Source organism: Chelonia mydas, chromosome 2 (genome assembly GCF_015237465.2).
Source record: "Chelonia mydas isolate rCheMyd1 chromosome 2, rCheMyd1.pri.v2, whole genome shotgun sequence".
NCBI lineage: Eukaryota > Metazoa > Chordata > Testudines > Cheloniidae > Chelonia > Chelonia mydas.
In genome coordinates this window covers 141,855,017-141,879,001 of record NC_057850.1, presented here as the reverse complement: position 1 = coordinate 141,879,001, position 23,985 = coordinate 141,855,017, and the positions used below count along the sequence as shown (strand labels likewise).

The window sequence follows — 23,985 nt, the reverse complement described above, 5'->3', positions numbered from 1 at the left end:
TGCTGTTTAATGCATGTGTCATTAAATATAAACTCAAGAGGCTGTCCTAAACTGCATACAATTGTTGAGTATTTGTTCAATACATACAAAATGACTTCATATAGAAATTTAAAACCAGAATAGTGCTTGTAGTTAAAGAAAACTGTTTAGAAATAAGAGATTTAACCAAATGTAAATTTGAACTGTAATTGCTCTTTAACATGAAATGTATTTGTGATTATATATTTGACCCAAAAAGAAATTAGCTTATGCATAATGAAATAACTATTGGATTACATTAATATTATCATTCATTGCTCATATACACAAAGATTATATGATGTGGTTGCTTGTGATAGTAGTGGAGTGGACTGAATGACCAAGAAGGTCCTGTCCAGTCTTATGTTCTTATATTTTCTTAATGGAAATATTTTCTAAAATAAGATTTCCGTTAGTAGAAATAATAAGTATAGTTGGCTGCAGGCACAGTTTAAATCTTTCTACTCAAACACTACACTCAGTGATAAGGGCAGGGCCTAAGTTACTAATGTCAAATGTCTTTACCATTGATAAAGATCATGTAGCTTAATTCTATTGGAGTGTACTGCTGCTAGAGTGCAGCTTGGCTTTGTGTCACATGCATACTTTAAACTGCATGAAGCCTTGATGACTTGCCTCAGGATTAATCCACTACTACTGAGAGACAGGATTTGAGGTCTTGCACAAAACGGAGAGGGGACAACTGTCAGCTTCCTGCTGTTTCATTTCTTGATACCTGAAGAGCTAGCAGATTTTATATTTTATTTTATTATGAATGAACAGGATTATGAGGAAGGTGGGCCAAGCCTGGGTGAGTCTTTTTATTTTATTTTTTAAAATAAAAAAAAGTGTTTTATATTTGACAGTTGATACTGTTTTAGTTGGGAATCCAACTGAAGGTACTGTAAAGGATTAAGAGTTTTTACAGACTTTCATTAAAAGTATACTGTACTTGATTTTAATATCAATTTTTCTTAAATTAAGAAATTTTTAAATTTTAATTACTATGTTGACAAGATGGTTGAGCGGTGCAGTATCAGAATCCTCCATTATGTAAAAGGCTTAGAGAGAGGCATCTTAGTATTCCTAATTCTGCTTTTCAGTATAATTTAAGTAAACAATGCTAGTCACTGATAAAAACAGTGCAAGATACAATTTAATGTATTTTTTATATATATAATATAAGCATTAGATTATATGGAAATGTCTTTGTAAAGTAATTTAACTTTAACTTGAATAACTTGCATTGGATTGGTGAAACCTCTCAACTCTAGTGTTCGTAAATAAACACAGATAAAATAGATACCTCAACACTTTACCTATACATTTTCTGATGAAAATGTTTAGTGTTTTTGTTTTACATTTTGAAATTTAAACCTGGTAATTGCCATTTTGAATTTTGGCTTGTTGTACAAATTAATTCAATATATAATTAAATGCAAAAAATAGTTTAGGTTAGGACACAAACTTAACTTTGAATTTCATTGCTGTGCTAAACCTGCCTATAATTTGCTCTATTGTGCCCGGACACTCAAAGGTATCAGGCATCTAACGTCATAAAACTGTCTTTGGGATCTGAAATATCTAGTCACGATTAAGTGAGATAGGAGTAGTTCTGTCACAACTTTAAAATTCCCTTTGTCAGCTTATATTTCAAACTGCATTTAGTTTTTAAATGTTTCTTTACTTTTACAGTGTTTAAACAATAAAACTACAGGGAGAAGGGGGGAAAGTGGAAACACCATCTTGTACATCTGATGTATAGTTTCCTGTAAATGTGTTTTGGGTTTTAAAAGCTGATAATACAGGACCAGGATTTATTCTGTTTGTAGCCAGGACTGCAAAAAAGGCAAAGCCTTGTAACATTAAAAAGAAAGTTATTACATTTACAAGAAAGTCAATTTTTTATTTAGAATTTGGAATGATGTAGGGGTCTGAATATTGGGAGGAAGTGGGTAACCAAAGCTATATATTAATACAGCATTAAGGCTGCATCATTCTATTTTTAGTTTTTTTTTTTTTTTTTTTTTTTTTTTTAAAAAGGCATAGTAAGAATTTATTATAACTGATCAAACTTATCTAACGCTTACTTAAAGCAATCCTGTATTTACAAAAATAGTGTTTCTTCATAAGCAATATGTATATTAACAAAATGTTTCATAAAGATAGGTTTTCACCAAACTTAGAAATGTACTGCAAAAGACTGTAGCGAAGAACCTATGCTAACCAATTTGAGGGGCAAAACAGAGACATGTTTAAAACACCAAACAACAACAAAATAAACAGCAGAGCAGATAAAGCCTTAGGCTGTTCATGCAACTATACCCTCAGCTGAATGCTCTGAAATTCCAAATCTGATTTGTGCTGATGAACTTATACCTTAGATCCAAATGATGTTTAGTAGCACTATAAAACTAAAATAGAAATTTTGTCTTATTATTAATTAAGGTAGCACCAAATGCCCCAAATAGGATTGAGTCCTTGTCATTGTGGGGCTGATCAAACCATACAATCTCTGCCTAAAAGGGTTTACAATCTAAAAGCACAAACAGGGGAAGGATAGTGAGTGTGATAAAATATGTAAGCAAATAAATCTGGTGAAGAACTGGCACAGCTTTGTTAAAAGTGTAGGTTTTTGTTGGCTCTCGTGGCCGTCCCTCCGTGTCCACCTCTGAGGAGGTCACGCCTCCTCACAGTTTGCTAGATTATTTTCCAAATGAAGAAAAAAGCAGGGAATTAGCAGTTCTCAGTGGGCCCTGGCCTTCAAGTGGGGTGGGGCCGTAAACAGTCTGGGTTCTGCTGACCTGCAACCAGGCCAAGTGGTTGCATTTTATTCACCCAGTCTTTAAGCAGGGTGAGGCAGCAACAGTCAAGGTTCTGGCCTGCAGTCAGGCAGAACCGTAGCACTAGCCCAATCTATGGGGCTCAGGCAGGGGTGTCCAAGGAGCACAGGCCTCCTTGCCTAAGGAGGGGGAGTACTGCCACCCCAGGGATGGAGTGGCCAGGGGGATGTGGGCCCACCTAACTCCACCGCATCCCAGCCCAGGACCCTAACAGTGGTGGAATGGTCCATCACTGGGTCAGCAGGGATCCGCCCATAACATGCTCACCTTGTACCAAGCCAGCTCTCAACCAGACTTGTCTAGTTTCCCTGGGCTGCTTCCTACTCTCCCCCTCGGGTGTACCTGCATCCAGGGGTCATCCTCAGTCTCCCTGGAATATACCACCAAGCTGCTCCTCAGTAGTGGGAGTGGCAGGGCTCTGTGGAAGCTCATGCAGGCCCTTGGGGTAGCCGCAGTTCTCCTCAGTGTCCCACTCCAGCAGCAGGGAAGAAGAGTCTGTCTCCCTCTGCAGCTCCCTCCCAGCTGAGCTTCTGGGTGGCCTTTTATACTTCCTCTTCCTGTCCTGCCCCTCTGTTACCTGCAAAAAATGTAGGGCACCCCACCTATACCCTACCAAGGGCTCAAGGCGTGGCCTGGTCAATTTAGGGTACCTGCCCTTTCCCATGGGCCTCAAGGGTCTACAGGTCCGTGGAACTTTTTCCCAGTGAGAGCCTTGCACAGCTGTGCTCGAAACATCTATTTATTAGCAACAGACACAGAATACATATAGCAAGCAAATCTCTTATGATCACCACTCCCAATATACAGACAAAATTCATCTGATAGCCAGTCAGGATCCTCTCATCTTGGGGTTTTCAGCGATGCCTTTGCACGTCACGGTCATGCAGAGGGGTCAGACTTCTAGCAGTTTGATGTTAAATTCCAGTCCAGCTACCTCCTTTAACTTCACTAAACCTATCACACTATTCAGTACCCTAGGTAACAACATTTAACCAATCATGCACTGGCACCTATGTTTTCTCCTCCCTGCTCAACTCCTTTTACATTTTAGATCTCAGGACCAAATTGTAAGTTATTTATGACCTTCTTTGTTTGTGCAGCTGATCAGCATAAATTCACTGGTCAGAGCTTATCTTATCTATTTTACCAATTCTTGGGGTCTTTCTGTTTCCTGCCTAAACCTCCCAGTGCCTAGGTGTCTCTACTTTACAACCCTTAGATAGCTTATCTAAAGCTTACAAGCACTTTAGATAGCTTATCTAAAGTGATCATCAACTTGCTATTACCAGCAGGAGAATGGGGTGGGAGGAGGTATTGTTTCATGGTCTCTGTGTGTATATAATGTCTTCTGCAGCTTCCACAGTATGCATCCGATGAAGTGAGCTGTAGGTCATGAAAGCTCATGCTCAAATAAATTGGTTAGTCTCTAAGGTGCCACAAGTACTCCTTTTCTTTTTGCGAATACAGACTAACACGGCTGTTACTCTGAAACTTAGCAGCAGTGGAGCATTTTTTCCTTAATTATAGTGGTGAACTCCCTGAGTTTCGCCAAAGGCTGGTTGAGTATGGGGTGAGTTAAATCTCAGGCCTGTGTAATGGTTTTAGTTATATTCACATAGTTATGATTGTTTGATTTGTTTGCAACAGATCACCTGTGCCCTACAACGACAACAACTACTGTAATGATCATAGATCAAGGGGCACAGTGTTGTAGGAGCAGCAGTGATGTGTATGCTCTGTATAAAATGTATGCTCAAAAGGGCTATTACACTCCCCACCCTTTTGTCCCCTCTCCCTTTTTGAATACCTGTGAAGTGGCTTTCCCCCTCTCCCTCCCTCCTGGAATGCTTGTGGGATGAATGGGCTGCTTGAACAGCTGGAAGATCAGAAGAGCTCTCAGGTAGACAAGGTGTCTGGGACTCTGATTAGGCAGCGATCATACATCCAATGCATGGACGCTGTATGTACACTGTCCGAGGTGGAGTGTGACCAACCAGACACAGCCAAGTCATCCCTAGTTGCAGGCCATGAGGAGCAAGTCCTTAAAAGGGGAAGGGGCCATGTGCTCAGGAGTGACTCACAAGATTGTACCTCCCGTAAAGGCCCTTCACCCGGACCACCTGGCTAGTGGTTTGCCACGTTGATTTCCATTGTGCCTCGGGAAGACTTACCTTCATCACACCATCCATCAGTAATGTTACCTGAAATTGGGCGAGCTAGTAAGCTTAGGGAGGACTAATGACCCACCAGAATTTGGAAGAAAGCAGCACGTTTATTATAGTGATAGCTAAGCTCAAAAAAAGGGGGGGAGGGGGTTACACTCACAGTTGCTTACTCACGCACCCAGGACAGGCACGGCACTGGAGATGTCAGGATCCTTCAAGGTAAATGTCCCACAGCGCAGCGATGGATGGTGCGATGAAGGTAAGTCTTCCCGAGGCACGATGGAATGCAACGCAGCAAACCACTGGCCAGGTAGTCTGGGCGAAGGGCCTTCACGGGAGGTACAATCTTGTGAGTCACTCCTGAGCACATGGCCCCTTCCCCTTTTAAGGACTTACTGCTCATGGCCTGCGACTAGGGATGACTTGGCTGTGTCTGGTTGGTCACACTCCACCTTGGACCGTGTCCACACAGTGTCCATGCATTGGGTGTGTGATCGCTGCCTAATCAGAGTCCCAGAAGCCTTGTCTACCTGACAGCTCTTCTGATCTTCCAGCTGTTCAAGCAGCCCATTCATCCCACAAGCATTCCAGGAGGGAGGGAGCGGGGGAAAGCCGCTTCACAGGTATTCAAAGAGGGAGGAGACAAAAGAGGGGGGAAAGTGTAATAGACTTTTTGAGCATACAGATTATACATAGCATACAGATCACTGCTGCTCCTACAAAAGCCTGCACCTCGGCTTCCTGTATGTGGGGCGTGGTCCTCTGGCTCTGCCCAGCAGGCGGCTTAGGGTGTTCCCTCTGTGTCTGCCTCTGAGGGAGGCCACGCCTCCTTGCTACAGTTTTGTTTTGTCTTTTAATGACTGGGGCTTGGGGAAAGGAGTAGGAAAAGGAAAGAAGAGGAAAAGAAATAGTCACAGCTTGTCACCTGCCTCGCCATGAACATTAGGTTGGGTTTTGAAAGGAGTCTGAAGGATAACAGTGGATATTTGGATTTTGTCAGAGAATTTTCCCCACCAGTAACGGGTAGCACAGTAGAAAGCACAGAGATGCTTTTGAGAGAAGCGGATTGGTGAGTAGTCAGGACTGGGAATGCTGGCAGAGTGAAGGCATAATTCATCCCAATAGGTCAGCTAGGTAGAGTGGAGCTAAATTAGGAAGGGTCTTAAAGATAAAGACAAGAAGCTTTTATTTAATGAAGAGGTGAACAGGGAGCTAGTGTAGAGACACACAATGGGGGATGATGTGGCCAGGGGGATGAGCCGCAAATGTGATTTTTGCAGCATCAGCATCATTCTTAATGGACTTGAGTGGAGCAGGGTTGCAGTACTTTAAGGCCAGAAAAGAGGAGGTTGCAGTACTTAAGACATGAAATGATAAAGGCTTGGATGAGAGTTTTGACTGTGGACAAAGAGGAAAGGCTGTATTTTAGAGATGATATAATAATAATTAAAAAAAGAAGAGTGGAGATGGGGCGGCAAGTACTGAGATTTAGAAATGACTTGAATATGATACAATTGAGGGCAAAGTCAAAGATGACACCCTGGTTCTAGCCGTAGTGACTGTAAAGATGTGCAGGTGTCTGGTGTCCATAGTGATGGAGAGAGGGAAAGACTTGGGGGTATATTGAAGGGAAGATCAAGAACTTAGTTTTCATCATGTTCTGTTGAAGAAGACAACTGGGAAACCTGTAAAGAGATGTTGAAGGACAAGATGATATATTAGGGCTTGTCTACACTTACCAGGGGATTGATGAGCGGTGATCAATGAATCGGTCTAAGACCCACTAAATTGATCACCACTCACTCTCCTGTCGACTCCTGTACTTCAACAGATCGAGAAGAGTAGGGGGAGTTGACGGGAGAGCGTCTCTCATCGACATCATATAGCAGATCTAAACTACGTCGATCTAAGCTATTCACGTAACTCAAATTGTGTAGCTTAGATTGAATTTTCCCTGTTGTGTAGACAAGGCCTTAGACTGGATGAGGGGAGATAAATTTGTGAGTTATCAGCATAAAGATGATAGTTAAAGCCATGCTTACAGCTAAGACCACATAGAGTTAAGGGTGGAGGGGACTAAGGAGAGAAGGATACCTACAGAAAAGGGGGAGAGCAGTGAGAGATGTTTAAAGAATCACTTATTTAGCTGGATTAATAACAGAGTCTTAAAAATTTAATCAGCAAAATTCCATTCTTAATTAAAACAAATGTCTTCAAGATTTTTAATTGAGCTCTCTGGGGGGAAAACAACTTTTTTCCTAAGGAAAAAAAAATCTTTAGCTTTTACACACTGCAAGACTATTTTCACCAGTAGTCTTCCTTTGCTCAGTTTTTCTGAGGCTGGGATGATGGAATCTGAGGGAATGAATTAATTGCTTTCATGTGGGTTTCGGGAATATATTAATTCATAGTCCTACAGAAACACTTTTGCCACCTACACTGTAAGCTCTTTGGGACAGGGACTGTCTTCATGTGTGTTTGTATAGCACCTCTCACAGTGGGGCCTGTCACAGTTCAAGAAAACTGTACCTGTATTTCCTTTCTTTGGTCCCCCAAGGGCATCCACTTAAAGTTTTCCAGGTCCCAGTCATCCTCCGTCCTGGGAAAAGACTCACATCTCTCTCCCTCCGTAGGTGGTTGTTTTAATGCTATCTACACTATGATTAAGAATATGATTTTGTCACAGAGGTCATGGATTCTGTGACTTTAGTTGACCTCCGTGACTTCTTTGGCTTCAGCCCCCACCGGAGCAGTGTGGGTGGAGCAGCTCTGTGGCCCCAGCACAGGAGCAGCAGCCGGGGCTGGAGCAGTGGCTGGCAGTCAGCAGCTGGGGCTGGAGCAGTGACTGGGGCTGAGCCTGGGGCTGGCGGAGCAGACCCACCATAGGAGCACTGATAGTCCCTGCTGCCAACTTTTAGTCCCCACCCCGATTCCCCTCCGCCACGGTATTTTTAGTAAAAGTCAGGGGCAGGTTGCAGGCTTCCGTGATTTTTTTGTTTATTGCCCACGACCTGTCTATGACTTTTACTAATAATACCAGTGATAAAATCTTAACCTTAACTGTGATATACCCAGCAAGCCAGACTGTCTAAACAAGCCAGTATCTGCATTTTGCTTTCTCTCCAATGTGATGAACAGCATAAGTGCCCACAGTTATGAGCTACCTCACAGCTCTTTCTTAGTAAGTACATTTATTCTTTAAGTGAAAGTATTACAGCAAAAATATATTAGAACAATAAAAGAACCTACATGCATCCTAAAAAGCTTAGAAGAGGTCACCCCAACTCCGACTTTGGGCTCTGGAAGGTATCTGTCCTTCAAAACCCACAAATAGCTTTTCTTGATAGTTACAATTTCATAACAGTCTCAGATTCAGAACCAGAATGGAGACTGCGCATATCTGCCTCTTTCTTTATACACCTTGGGCCTTTGATCTGCAGTCTCTGGGAACAGGTAATCATCAGACAATCACCCACTCCTAATTGTGTAGCTTTATAGAGCTGGGATTTGCATAACCCAGAGGTGGGGAATTTGCATTAACTGGGTAATCCCCAGGAAATCCACTTAATACTTATTGTTTGAAGGAACAGAAATGGACACCATGTAGAGTCAAGGACAGGAGTTTATTACGCACAGCGCTGGTGGAGTGTCACTTTGCTTATTAGGCTCAGAGACACTGCCCAACAATTAATTACAATAGATTATATAGGGTGCCATGGGTGGAGAGAAGTGACAGGGAGGGAGTTCCCAAGCCTCTGGCAGCAAGACAAGATAAACACAATAAGCCAGTGGTCTAAAAGATTACATAATGGCTGCGCCCACGGCTCAAATTAACATATTGTTAACACACAGATAATTACCTTTAAACTATTTCTATTAAAGTATATAGGTTAAATCCTAATTTTGAGGTCCAGGGGAACGAGGTAGCAGCTCTCCTGGTTGACGAACAGGTACATTTCTGGAGATTTAAAGCAAAAGAGCAGTAATTAGTATTTAACAATAACAATTGTTTATAGTTTTACCTTTGCATTTTTGTGAACTGGGATTGGCATACATCTATGAGGGGAGGGCGTCATTACTCACGTCAATCATGTTAGGCCTCTCCTGAACTCTGTTCTGGCATGTGTTCTGGCATCTGTACCAGGGAGTTAACTTTGAGGCCCTTCTCAGCGCTTCGTATGTCTATAACTTGCGATAAGGACACCCAATTACAGCTAAAGGAGTACTTGTGGCACCTTAGAGACTAACCAATTTATTTGAGCATAAGCTTTCGTGAGCTACAGCTCACTTCATCGGATGCATACTATGGAAACTGCAGAAGACATTAATGTCTCTTAATGTTTCCACAGTATGCATCCGATGAAGTGAGCTGTAGCTCACGAAAGCTTATGCTCAAATAAATTGGTTAGTCTCTAAGGTGCCACAAGTACTCCTTTTCTTTTTGCGAATACAGACTAACATGGCTGTTACTCTGAAACCAATTACAGCTCACCATCTGGAGTCATGCTGACTCCACTCATCGACTTGAAACACACAAGGTTGTCTTAGCCATGTATTGTTCTTTGTTAGCTAGCCCTCATCCGGGTCTCCCTGACACTAAACTGAGAAGAGAGGTAGATACGCTGGAGGGTAGGGATAGGATACAGAGGGACAAATTAGAGGATTGGGCCAAAAGAAATCTGCTGAGGTTCAACAAGGACAAGTGCAGAGTCCTGCACTTAGGATGGAAGAATCCCATGCACCGCAACAGACTAGGGACCGAATGGCTTGGCAGCAGTTCTGCAGAAAAGGACCTAGGGGTTACAGTGGACAAGAAGCTGGATATGAGTCAACAGTGTGCCCTTGTTGCCAAGAAGGCCAATGGCATTTTGGGATGTATAGGTAGGGGCATTGCCAGCAGATCGAGGGACGTGATCGTTCCCCTCTATTCGACATTGGTGAGGCCTCATCTGGAGTACTGTGTCCAGTTTTGGGCCCCACACTACAAGAAGGATGTGGAAAAATTGGAAAGAGTCCAGCGGAAGGCAACAAAAATGATTAGGGGACTGGAACACATGACTTATGAGGAGAGGCTGAGGGAGCTGGGATTGTTTAGTCTGCGGAAGAGAAGAATGAGGGGGGATTTGATAGCTGCTTTCAAGTACCTGAAAGGGGGTTCCAAAGAGGATGGATCTAGACTGTTCTCAGTGGTAGCTGATGACAGAACAAGGAGTAATGGTCTCAAGTTGCAGTGGGGGAGGTTTAGGTTGGATATTAGGAAAAACTTTTTCACTAGGAGGGTGGTGAAGCACTAGAATGTGTTACCTAGGGAGGTGGTGGAATCTCTTTCCTTAGATATTTTTAAGGTCAGGCTTGACAAAGCCCTGGCTGGGATGATTTAGTTGTGGATTGGTCCTGCTTTGAGCAGGGGGTTGGACTAGTTGACCTCCTGAGGTCCCTTCCAACCCTGATATTCTATTCTAATATAAAGTCTGGATAGAGAAAGGGTCAGGCTCTGGCTTTAGATATCATAGAATATCAGGGTTGGAAGGGACCTCAGGAGGTCATCTAGTCCAGTGCTACTCAAAGTGGTGGTCCGCGGACCAGTGCCAGTCCGCGAGCCATCAGCTGCCAGTCTGCGCGCACATTGGAAAAAAAAATTGCTGGTCCCCCACATCAGATAGCTTGAGAAGCACTAATCTAGTCCAACCCCCTGCTCAAAGCAGGACCAATCCCCAGTTTTTGCCCCAGATCCCTAAATGGCCTCCTCAAGGATTGAACTCACAACCCTAGGTTTAGCAGGCCAATGCTCAAAGCACTGAGCTATCCTACCCTTCAAATATTTCCAATGGGAGCAAATTGGAAATTGCAGAAGCAAAGGTCTGTTACTAAAAATACCATGCCTCTGGTTCCTCTGAGATTCATCTGTGGGTCTGATAACTTCATTCAATTGGAATGATGCAATTAACATGGTATGTGTGAGGAGTAGCTAGGTCATTTAGGTCTGATATAATAACTAGTAAGTTGATTTTCACCAGAAGTAGATTGACAGCTAATGCAGATTGCAGAGTATGGATGAAATATGATCATTCAATTCTTTTCTGTCCTGGCTAAGACTCCTGACTGACCTTCAAGGTTAGCCTCAGATAATGAGTATTGCAAATAATCTGCCCTAGGGCAAGACTTGCATTTTACTAGAAAAAGAGTACAATGTCTTGGTCAGCTGCAGATGTGGAAAGGCATTTCTGGTCACTGTTGCTAACCTAGTAATGATGAATCTATTAAGATCATTAGAATGCCGACCACTTTCCTTTGGCCTCATGTTAACGTAACAGTAAAATACTTTACTACACCAACAAAATGCTTCCCATTATGTTAATCATCAACACTTTCTATGAGGAATAATCTTAAAACAACTGGTTTTCATCCAAAAAACATATTAAGAGTTCTGCTGCCTAACTACTGTCAACGGGTAGCATTCTCTGGTTGGTGCTTCATGTCCGTGAAGGTAAAATTTTTAAAAGTAGTTAAGTGACTTAGGAGCCTAAATCCCATTTTCAAAAATGACTTAGGCATGTTAATGGTTTAAGTCCTATTGACTGTCAGTGAAACGTAAGCATGTAAGTGCCTAAATCACTTTTGAAAATGGGATTTAGGCTCCTATGTCACTAAAGCGTTTTAAATTTTTTTTTTACCCCAAATTAGAAAGTCAAGAAATGCAAAAGTTAAGGTTGACAGAGTTTAGAGTAATATAAAATTATAGAAGTGTAGCGCTGGAAGGGACCTCAATGGGTCATCTAGTCCAGTTCCTGGCACTCAAGGCAGGATTATGTAATGTTAAACATTCTATGTTTGTTTTTATAGTGTATACTTATTAGCAGTAATATATTACTCTACACACAATGAAAAAAAGAGGTTGGTTTGATGCTTGGATATGGGAGGATTAGTTGCTGAAAATGGTAACAGAGAGGCCAGTGTAAGAGTCTCAGCCAGGATAAATCAATATTCTGCTGAAATAGGCTCTCTGAAGTCCTTCTGGGCAGCACTAGGCATGATGGACTGGGTCTGTGCTGGGCACTGGGAAGAGGCCTGTTTAGTAAGTGGTGCAAGCAAACTCTGCTAAAACTGGAGTGGGGAGCTGAGAATAGGCATGTTCAGTGTTTAGAATAGGCGCACAGTGAGATTAGGGTGAGAAGCTGAGAATGGGTATGCTTGGTGCATGGAATGGGCACACAGTGTTGAGACGGGGGGTGAGGAACTAAGAGAAGGTCTACACTTAAAATGCTGTAAGCTGACGGAAGAGAGCTTCTCCTGTTGGCTTAGTTAATCCACCTCTGTGAGAGGCGGTAGCTATGTTGGCGGGAGAAGCTCTCCTGCCAACATGATGCTGTCTACGCCAGCGCTTAGGTCGGTATAACTACATTGCCCTGAGCGACGTAGTTATACCCAAGTAATTCTGTAGTGTCGACCAAGGCTCAGAATCATGTGTTCGGCTCATGGCACTATACCCAAGCACTGATATGGAAGAAGTGGGATGAGAACATTCATTGAGATGAATGTTGTAATTCACATGTCTCAGAGCTATTGTTTCAGGCTTCATTCATCTCCATGAGGTGTTCCCATTCAGCTGGGAACATCTCATTGAAATGAATGGGCCACTTCACACCTCTACAGTCTTCCCATGCTGCAGAGAGGGTTGTGCAAAGCCTTTCTCCTCTACATTAGCCACAAAGTAGAATAGGGAGTCTGTGGCTCAGTTTCCCTTCCCCCCCACCACCTGTTGCTTCCAACTGTTAAATGTGCTCCTCACAGCCCATTGGCTACCGCCTTCTGCCTTCCCTATAGCACCTTGAATTCTTCTGGGAACACACAGAGGCCAGGAGGAGGGCAGAGCTGGTAGCTGAGAGGCAGCGAGACTTGTCAGGGAGGCCCTTCATTTTCCCCGGAAACCCAGCCCACAACTGGTGCCTCTAAATATGGTGCCTCGGCTTCACAACCATCACTTCCTCAAAACAAAAGGAAAATGCACCCCTAAAACATTGTTTATGCAGAGCTAAGGATAACTGATATTGCCAGAATGTGAAATGCATCTCTGAGAAACAGGAAATAAGGTAAAACAAACTTAAACCTCTGAAAACTGGGAGACAAAGAATGGAGGTAATGTGTCTCACACTATGCTCCCACAAAACTTTATCTCTTCCTCCTTTGGGCATTGCCCCGAGTCTGCATGAGCGATCATAGGATTGTACCCTTCCTCAGCAGTGTGAAAAATGCACTGGACTAGTCTGGGGGAAAACTCTTAGGTCTGTTCTTCTCTAGGATAAATGTTAAATTTAGGTCAGGCTCACTGAACACAACCTACTTAGGCACCACATACGCTCACCCACTTTGCGTACTCTAGACAAATCAACAAAGTCTTACCAGATGTTAACATATATTCACCCTCTGGGACATCATCTTCAGTGAGTCCTGACTGAGCCTTTGGTACACTTGATAGGAGCCACCTGGCTGCTAAAAATCCCCAGGGCAATAACGCAGCACAGAAGGCATGGTACTGACTGAATGACAGTGCAGGTGTGGGATTCTGTGCACACTGAGAATATGCAATAGTGTTAGAAACAGGGGAAGGAGGAGCATCACCCATTTCCTTGACATACCTAGTGAAATGTCAGCCTCTGGAGATTAAAATTCTACAGACATTTACAAAATACTTTTGTATTTTCTAAGATTTTAGAGCCAAGAGAGGCCATTGTGCTAATCTACCTGGACCTACTGCATATCACAGCTCTGGTAGAAGGGGAACCTTTATTCCTCTCCATTCAGCTGCATTTCTCCTCAAAGGGCAATCTGAGCTGTGACAAACTTGGATCAATACAGCTAACCCTAATACAGTGAGGGTCAGTAGAAGTATAAGAGGAATTTTTGCATACCCTTGTGTAGAATATAACACAGAAAATGTCAGGTTTTGTTAGGAGTAGGTCAAGTTTGGTTTACCAAAGTTAAGGTTGTGTGGTGTAGGAAATGTTAACTGTAACTCTATACTTCCTGGTTTTCTTAGGCTCAAGTTTGCTTTGCCTTATGTTAAGTAGAATTTCATATTAGGAGCATATTACCCTAGTGTGTGATAGACCATAGGAAATGCCATACTGGATCGGACCAGTGCAGGTTTTAGAATCATAAAATATCAGAGTGGCAAGGGACCTCATCTAGTCCAACACCCTGCTCAAAGCAGAGCCAATCCCCAATTTTTGCCCCAGATCCCTAAATGACCCCCTCAAGGATTGAACTCACAACCCTGGGTTTAGGGGACCAATGCTCAAACCACTGAACTATCCCTCCCCTTCAAGTATCTTGCACTCTCTTCTGAATCTTCTAATAATAGACATGGTTGAACCACTGATCTGATCCAGACTGATGAAATCTAAGACTTTGTAGGTTTGCATTAATACCTTGAACTCCACACAGAAACTAAACAGAAACTAGTCAGTGCCGATCCTGAAGTGCAGAAACTTAGCATGTTTCAAAAAGCGGTTAGACATTTATGTGGATGACACTACCAGGTACTCCTGTAATAGTAAATACTAACAAACAAACAAAAAATAACCTTAACCCCAACTTCCAAGAGTTTTGGAAGATAGGAGTTTAAGCCAATCTCTGAATATTGGGGATTAGGTGAAAACTTCTTAGCAGCAGGTTTTCTGGCTGTTAAGTTTCTGGATAGAATTCAAAGTATTACAGTTATCATATAAAGCCTCAAATGATTTGGGACATGGTTACCTGAGAAAGCACTTCTCTGTGTGCCATACTTCTGCAGTTGAGCTCAGTGGAGGCACTTGAGCTGCATCCCCCTTTTTCTGGAGGGGGCTGCTGGCAAGGCATTCTCTGTCAGTGTTCATTGACTTTGAAATTTGCACTGCTATGTGGTCCACCAAAGCCAGGTTTTGTTTACCTTCCAGCTATGTTGTTGTCATAAATATAAAGGGAAGGGTAAACACCTTTAAAATCCCTCCTGGCCAGAGGAAAAACCCTTTCACCTGTAAAGGGTTAAGAAGCTAGGATAACCTCGCTGGCACCTGACCAGAATGACCAATGAGGAGACAAGATACTTTCAAAAGCTGGGGGGAGGGAGAAACAAAGCCTCTCTCTGTCTGTGTGATGCTTTTGCCGGGGACACAACAGGAATGGAGTCTTAGAACTTAGTAATCTAGCTAGATATGCGTTAGATTCTGATTCCTTTAAATGGCTGAGAAAATAAGCTGTGCTGAATGGAATGTAGATTCCTGTTTTGGTGTCTTTTTGTAACTTAAGGTTTTGCCTAGAGGGATTCTCTATGTTTTGAATCTAATTACCCTGTAAGGTATTTACCATCCTGATTTTACAGAGGTGATTCTTTTTACTTTTACTTCTATTAACATTCTTCTTTTAAGAAACTGAATGCTTTTTCATTGTTCTTAAGGTCCAAGGGTTTGGGTCTGTGGTCACCTATGCAAATTGGTGAGGATTTTTATCAAACCTTCCGCAGGACAGGGGGTGTAAGATTTGGGAGGATTTTGGGGGGGAAAGAAGTTTCCAAATGGGCTCTTTCCAAATTATATCCCTGTTAGATGTTTGGTGGTGGCAGCAGTAAGTCCAAGGGCAAATGGCAAAATAGTTTGTACCTTGGGGAAGTTTTAACCTAAGCTGGTAAAAGTAAGCTTAGGAGGTTTTCATGCAGGTCCCCACATCTGTACCCTAGAGTTCAGAGTGGGGAAGGAACCTTGACAGACACAGGCACATTTCCTTCACTGTCCCAATTCTCCACCCAGGTAACAGGTAAGGTACAGGGGAGGGAACTACCCTCGTCTCCAAGCAGTTGTCTGTGAACAGCCCTGTGTGCTGGCACCAGGGGAATGAGATCCCAAGCTGTGTGCCTGGTAAAGGAGTAAGTGTGTCCGGCTCTTCTTTGTCTGCAGAGCAGACAGAAGGGGCCTTTCAGCCTGTGCTGGTTGAGAATGGTCTCAGAGTTGATTCTGGATTCAACTAAAGCCCAGGAAGGGAATGGTCCTAAGTTTGTGTCTGCTAGGGAGAAAGGCACTGTAACTAGGTTGCATCCAGTTAGTGTCCTAGCAAAATCCCAGAGTCCAGACAGTTCTGGTGCTTGTATTTTGCCTGTTGCTAATGTGTGTCTGGGAAAGGGTGTAGCAACTCTGTCTGATCAGGATGATACCCTAGCCAGGGCACAAGGAGAGCAGAAAGGTGATTTAATTGTTGCCTACTGATGGTGTGGAAACTTGTAGCAAAAAGGAAAAGATTCCTGAACTTGTGTGTGGCAAAGGGAAGGAGAATGCTTCTAACCTTTTAACTAGGAAGCCTGTAAGTTTGCCTGAAAGGGGATTCTGTAGGAATCTGCCTGACAGGCCAGAGGTGATTCTGGATGTAAGTGAGACCCAGAAAGAGCCTGCTGTTGCTCAGGGAAGTGTTCCTTTAGAGCAAGCCCTAGGTGAAAAGGGTAAAGGCAGCATTTCGGTGAAGGGTGAATTGCTGCTTTGAAAAACCCCTAGGGAAAGGAATCCTCATGGAGTCTTTGTAAGCAGGTTACTGCAACTTGAAGGGTATGAAAGTGATTTAACCAAGAAAGTTTCAGTTCCTAACAGCCAGAAATTTTCTGTGGTGAATGGATCCACTGACTTTCCTTTTGAAAGATCCAGTGTGGATAGCTTTGAGAAGGTCTCAGATGGAGTGAAAGCTGTTAAGAAAGTTGAACAGTCCTATAACCAAGTGGCTGTGTTTGGCCAGCTTGTTGGGGAGACAAGGTTGTTGAGAGAGGAATGTCTCCATGCTGATTCTTTGAGTGAACAGTCTGTGCCTCGGGTTCAGAGGGAAGACTGGATAGCTGAGTCTGTTAAGCAGAACAGCTGGGCAGTTAATCTCTCGAGAATGCAGGGGATGGCAGGTCTACTCTCATCTCTAGACACTTTGGATATGACTTGTATTCTCTCAGTGAACTTAACATCTGATTCCATGTGGAAGCAGAGGTTGGTAAGGGAAAGACAACAGAACTTCGAGTCTGGCTTGAAAATGGATGGTATCTCTTTAAGACAGAGTCCAGCCTTGGAATTGGTAGCAGTGAAGGATCTGAAAACTGGTGAACTGGCTCCTGCCTGTGGTAATGCAAATTACTTGGTGGCAGGGAGAAGAAGGACTTGCTAATAGCTGTTAGCACAGAGAGCACACCCAATCAGCCAGTGTTAAGCAAGAGGAATTAGGGTTTGACACTTCAGGACAGGGAGGAAAGAGAGACCTTAATTTTGCAGAGGGAAGCCACAAGGTAACCCTAAAAGGCCCAAACCCCAATAGTATTGAGTCAAAGGTGTGGAATAACAAACATGAATGTCAATGGACACTTGCGATGAATTTGTTGTTATTGCTCATGGTCATTTTGGAAACTAATGTGTTGCTATTACCAAAAACTGTAAAAATGTACAATGTGCCTAATCCTTTGGAAAATCCCTTGAACACGTTAAAAGGAATACATGAGAACACACTTTGTGTTAAAAGGCCTTGTTATACTGATGTTTCACAGTTAATGCCTGTAAACAGTGTTGGAACTTTTCACAGGGGAAAAGACATTCCAGACCTGATGTGCTGTAGGAAAAGGGAAACAGAGGCACACGACCATATTGCTTTCATGGCTAAATGACAGGATTCCTGTACTATAAAGAACAGTAATATCTACATTAAGTTGATGTTAATTGGGTTCCAAACATTTGCCAGAGTTTGTATGGATAAAGTAGCTATGTTCTTTAGCTCTTGGCAAGATCAAATGAGACATACAGGAACCATGCTGCAAGAGCAGATCCAATCCACTATTGTTCTAACCAAGTTTTACCTTGAGTTGTTAAAGAGAATTAATCATGTTAGTGAACATGACTTCGATAAACCATTTTTATTATACACCGATATGGCTTGTAAACCAATACATGCTGTAGTAAAACAGAACCAAGGACGGGGAGCTCTTGGGATGCAGTCAGTGATGTTTGTGTCATCCCTTCTTGCATCAGTTTTGCGTTGGGGGTGTGATGTTATTGACTTGAACTGGGATCATATAGATCATTGTTGCAACCAAGGTCCTGTAGTGGCACCAAATCTTGTATAAAGGGGGTCAAATGAGGTGTCTAAGACAAGGTTATGGTTTGCTGGTTATGATTATACTATCTGTTTGCATGTATCATTTTTATTTAAAGATATAAGTATTGGCTCTATACTGTCTGTATTTCGAACTTGTGCTATACTTCTGGGTGACACCCCAGACAAGTTGGTGTCAGCTCTGCCTAGCCTGCTTGATGGCCCATTAAGGACCATCAGCTATACAACTGACCCATTGAGAGAAGGCAGATACACCTTGTGACTCAGCAAGGTATGCAGGGACCTACCTGTGGACAGAACTCTGAGGTTTTTCCAGGCCATGTGATAGACAGCTTGTCTTTGGGACAAAGAAAGAAAGACCACATGGCAAGAGACTATAAAAAGCTGCTGCAGCTCCTCCATCTTGTCTTCAATCCTGCTTCTTATCTCTGGAGGGACTTTGCTACACTGAAGCTTTGAACCAATGACTGATGAACCATCCCAGCTGTGGATGTACTCCAGAGACTTGATTTGAACCTGCAGTTTATTCCCTCACTGCTGCAAGCCTGAACCAAGAACTTTGCCATTACTGTACGTAATTGATTCCATTTAACCAATTCTAGCTCTCATCTATATCTTTTCCTTTTATGAATAAACCTTTAGATTTTAGATTCTAAAAGATTAGCAACAGCGTGATTTGTCAGTAAGATCTGATTTGTATATTGACCTGGGTCTGGGGCTTGGCCCTTTGGGATCGAGAGAACCTTTTTTCTTTTACTGGGATATTGGTTTTCATAACCATTTGTCCCCACAACGAGTGGCACTGGTGGGGATACTCGGAAACTGGAGTGTCTAAGGGAATTGCTTGTGTGACTTGTGGTTAGCTAGTGGGGTAAACCAAAGTCTTCTCTGTTTGGCTGGCCTTGGTGTGCATAGGAACCTCAGCCTTGGGCTGTAACTGCCCTGCTTTAAGCAAATTGTCCTGAATTGGCACTCTCAGTTGGGTCCCGCCAGAATCAGCATCGTTACAGTGGCGTAGTCGTGCTAGGATCCACAGAACCAGGTCAATTAAACTTTGGGTCAGAACCCCACACTATCCAAATTTGAATTTTGGTATTGAGAGTTTGATTGGTTAAAGAGCAGTTGAAATGGGTGAGCAAAGAGCATACGAGGGCCTTGGCAAAAAAGCCCGGGAACGTTTGTGTTCAGAAAAGGGGATAAGCTTTAGAAAGAAAGCTACAAATCAAGAACTGAGAGATCTGTTAATGGCCAGTGATTAGGAGGCAGGAGCAGAGCCCTTAACTGATGCTAAAGATGCTGCAGAAGCAATGAAACTGCAAGCCCTGAGAGACGGCCTGCAGTTGGAACATGAACAAAAATGGGCAGAAATTTGAATGAGAGAGAAGCAAGCCTTGACCCAGCTGGAGAAGGAGGCTGATGAAAGAAAGGAAAGGGCTCATAGGGGGCATCTGGAGCTGCTGGCTGCTGAGGAGAAAGCTCAACAAATGCAACAGAAGACTGACCAGATGCAACAGGAGACGGCTAGACTCCAGCTCCAAGTCAAAAAAGCAATGGAAGAACAGCAGAAACTGTGTCCTCTTGAAAGTTCGGTTTACAACTCTGTTGATATATTGTATTACTCTGAGCAGTTTTCTGTGTTTAAGCAGTTGTGCTATGGCCAGGGAGAGGGGGACTCTAACCTGGAGGGAAATAGCTGTTTGTCTGTGCAAAAAAGCTGTTTGTCTATGAATGAAGTTTCTGACTGTTTGCCTAATGTCTCAGAAGTGAATCTGGAGTTTAGATCAAGAGCAGAAAGATCTCATTGGTCACGACAATGTTTCTCAGGAGCAGATTAAAATGGATGGTCAGATTGAAGCCCTAACTGAGGAAGGAAAGGGTGGATTTTTGATGGGTGATGAATTGTTGGCTAGTACAGCTTGTAAAAGTGAACCTGAAAAGGGTAACTGTGATTTGCTGGAAGTAGCTCAGGGTAGTGAGAAGAGCAGCAGTTTATCGGTGGAGAGGGGCAATGTGCCTGATACGGAAAGTTTGGATGAGCCTAGGCAGCCTTGTGAGCTGATGGCTTTGTCTAGTCAGCAGTGTGGGAAGGCGAGGATAGTGGAAGATGAGTGTCCCTGTACCTCACCTGTTACCTGGGTGGAGAACTGGGACAGTGAAGGAAATGTGCCTGTGTCTGTCAAGGTTCCTTCCCCACTCTGAACTCTAGGGTACAGATGTGGGGACCTGCATGAAAACCTCCTAAGCTTACTTTTACCAGCTTAGGTTAAAACTTCCCCAAGGTACAAACTGTTTTACCATTTGCCCTTGGACTTACTGCTTCCACCACCAAACATCTAACAGGGATATAATTTGGAAAGAGCCCATTTGGAAACTTCTTTCCCCCCTAAAATCCTCCCAAATCTTACACCCCCTGTCCTGCGGAAGGTTTGATAAAAATCCTCACCAATTTGCATAGGTGACCACAGACCCAAACCCTTGGATCTTAAGAACAATGAAAAAGCATTCAGTTTCTTAAGAGAAGAATGTTAATAGAAGTAAAAGTAAAAAGAATCACCTCTGTAAAATCAGGATGGTAAATACCTTACAGGATAATTAGATTCAAAACATAGAGAATCCCTCTAGGCAAAACCTTAAGTTACAAAAAGACACCAAAACAGGAATCTACATTCCATTCAGCACAGCTTATTTTCTCAGCCATTTAAAGGAATCAGAATCTAACGCATATCTAGCTAGATTACTAAGTTCTAAGACTCCATTCCTGTTGTGTCCCCGGCAAAAGCATCACACAGACAGAGAGAGGCTTTGTTTCTCCCTCCCCCCAGCTTTTGAAAGTATCTTGTCTCCTCATTGGTCATTCTGGTCAGGTGCCAGCGAGGTTATCCTAGCTTCTTAACCCTTTACAGGTGAAAGGGTTTTTCCTCTGGCCAGGAGAGATATTAAAGGTGTTTACCCTTCCCTTTATATTTATGACAGCTGTAAAGCCCATCTTTTCCACTAAGCTTTTAAGGAGGGGGTGAGCTGAAGGATGGAGAAGTTTGGGTTTCTTTTGTTATCCTCCACTTAGCTCGTGAATATTTATGTCAGGAGGAGATGATCAGTCCTTTATACTAGATTATGTATTGTGCATTTTAATTTATGGGATGGGTGTCTAAGTATATTTAAAAAAAATCTGGAAGAGCACTATTTTGCCAAAAAAATCAAGATTTTCATTTTTGGACGGTAACATTTTATTATTATTTATTTGCAGCAGCACCAAGTATGTTCTTTCAACACCAGAGCAGGGATGTCCTTCTTCATTGACCTCATGATCTAAATATAAACAAGCTGATAAAAGTCAGGTGAGGGATAACTCAGTAGTTTGAGCATTGGCCTGCTAAACCCAGGGTTGTGAGTTCAATCCTTGAAGGGGCCAGTTAGGGATCTAGGGCAAAAATTGGGGATTGGCCCTGCTTTGAGCAGGGGGTTGGACTAGATGACCTCCTGAGGTCCCTTCCAACCCTGATATTCTATGACTCTATGAAAGGGAATAACAATGGGCAATCTACATACAATTCATATACGTTAGCTTTTTCAGAACTGAGTCTTTAAGAGGACTTTACTTAGACAGGGTAAGGACCTTGCACATTATGGAGGTTGTATGATATGTAGGAGTCAGGGTGTAACTGATTGTATGAGAATCTGACAAACAGAAGGACTGTGGTGGGAGCACTGGCAGACCAGAAAAGAAATGACAATAGGCAGCTTGACCATGGAGAATAAGCTGTGAGGGGCAGAGTTATAGAGAGCTTTGAAAGTGGTGATAAGAAGCTTAAATTTGGTATGATATCAGATGGGAAGTCAAGGGAGGGATTCAAAGAGGAATTGAAAAGCTAAGCGCTATGTTTCTATTTGAAGCATGTAGGTATGTTTGGCAAGATTGATCTTTAAAGTATCAATAAAACCTTAATGTTGTTAGCGATCTTGTGCTCTGCATTTGTTGCTATTGGAGCAAATCCAAGTAATTGTTTTTATATAATGTAAGCATACAAATAATCAGAATTTAAAAAAATCTTAATTTTAAATGATAGGGAAACACTAGAGATATGAGGCCTACAATACTGAATGGCAGTTATTATCTGTGAAAATGGCAAAACTCCAAAGAAGATACTTAAATCTCTAACCTCAGAATTGCAGAGGCTGATGGCTATATTCACTTATTATTTTCCCTCCCTTTAGCCTTTTAACACCTTACTAATGATTTATCAGCAAAAGAAATAGCTGTTTCAAAGATGTTGTTGTTTGTTGTAGTGAATGTGAGAAAATGCTTACTGTTCTGAAATACCTCCCTAATGTTTTGAAAGGAGAACTCTTTTCTCATTGGAAGAGGAAAACCCTTTTTCCATTAGAAGTCTCTGTTTTCAGTCACTTTTAACTTGTCCAGATCTTAACTACTGGGTCTAAAATTTTCCATGTTGGATAAATGCCATAGAGTGATGATTTGTTTTTGTTTTGAATAGGGTTGCCAACTTTCTAATCCCTGAAAACCAAACACCCCTGCCCCACCCCTTCCCCCAAGGCCCCGACCCCTGCCCTTCCCCTTCTTCCGAGGTTCTGCCCCACCTCTCCCACAGTCCGCCACTTGCTCTCCACTTCCACCCCTGCTGCTCAGTCCTCATCACCTGGGACTTACCTGCTGCCTGCAGAGTCAGGCTGGGAGGAGCTGACGCAGAGCCTGCCTGCCTTCCCAATCAGGGCACAGTGGGGCCTGGCAGGGTCAATCCCTGGAGCGAGGGGCTGGAGAGGGGAAATTGGGGCACAGCAGGGTGGTCCCTAGAGCAAGGGGCCAGGGCAAAATGGTGACTGGTCCCTGGAGCAAGGGGTTGGGGTGGGGAAATTGGGGCACAGTGGGGCGGGGGGGTCTGTACATGGAGTGAGGGGCCTGGGAGTGGAAATTGGGGCACAGTGGGGTTGCGGAGAGTTGGTCCCTGGAGCAAGGGCTGTGGTGGGGAAATCAGGACACAGCAGGGTGGGGTGGGCTGTCACTGGAGTGAGGGGCTGGGGAAATTGGGGCACAGCAGGTGCGTGTGAGGTAGACAGGTTACTGCCCTCTCCCCGCCCCCTCCCCGCCCCCCGGACAGCACCAATACAAACTTTGAAGCCCGGTACAGGAGCCAGTCAGTTCTCTCCATCAGGCTCGGGGGTGGGAAGATCAGCAGCTGCTAAGCAGAGCCTCTTCTGCAGGGTCCAGCATCAGCTGCTGTTCTTCCCACCCCCCCAGTGGCAGAGGCCAGTTACTGCAGGTAACTGGACTTTTAGCGTACGGTCAACTGTGCTGACTGGACGCTGACAGTTTCCCTTTTTGACCAGACGCTTTGGTTGAAAACTGGACACCTGGCAACCCTAGTGTTTTAGCTGAAAACTAATTTTAAAAATGGTTTGGGTAATCCATGAACAAGATCAGGGAAAAATATTGTTTTGACAATATTGAAAAAAATGTGCAACATTTTTATAGAGAAACTTTAGTGCTGCTGTGCTTTTGAGCAGGGAGTTGCAATTTGGCAGGGTGTCACTCTAATGACAGAGTTCTCTTTTGCTGTACTTGTGAAAACCTACCCAGATTTGCCTGAGTTGTAAGCTTATGAAAATTGTTGTTCATACATGCTCAGTAGAGGTTTGGTAAAGTATGGTAGCTAAATTGTCTGACTTTTTTTCTCCCCTGAGCATGTCCTATCCCACAGAACTCCTTGAGCAGGACTTTTACAGCAGTTGCTCTTGCCAGATGCAAGGCCTGCTGTGGCTCTGGGCAGCAAGACTGAGAATAGGAAGCTGCTCTCTTCTGTGCTTTCACTGGTCTGCTGACTCCAAGGCAGTGTGAA

At 43.3% G+C, this 23,985-nt stretch overlaps 1 protein-coding gene across 2 annotated transcripts in view; it reads left to right on the top strand.

Annotated features, from left to right (window-relative positions):
- Window positions 1–23,985, top strand: part of SLC12A7 (solute carrier family 12 member 7) — a 310,242-nt gene that overhangs the window by 81,863 nt on the left and 204,394 nt on the right. The gene's annotated exons all lie outside the window — the stretch shown is intronic.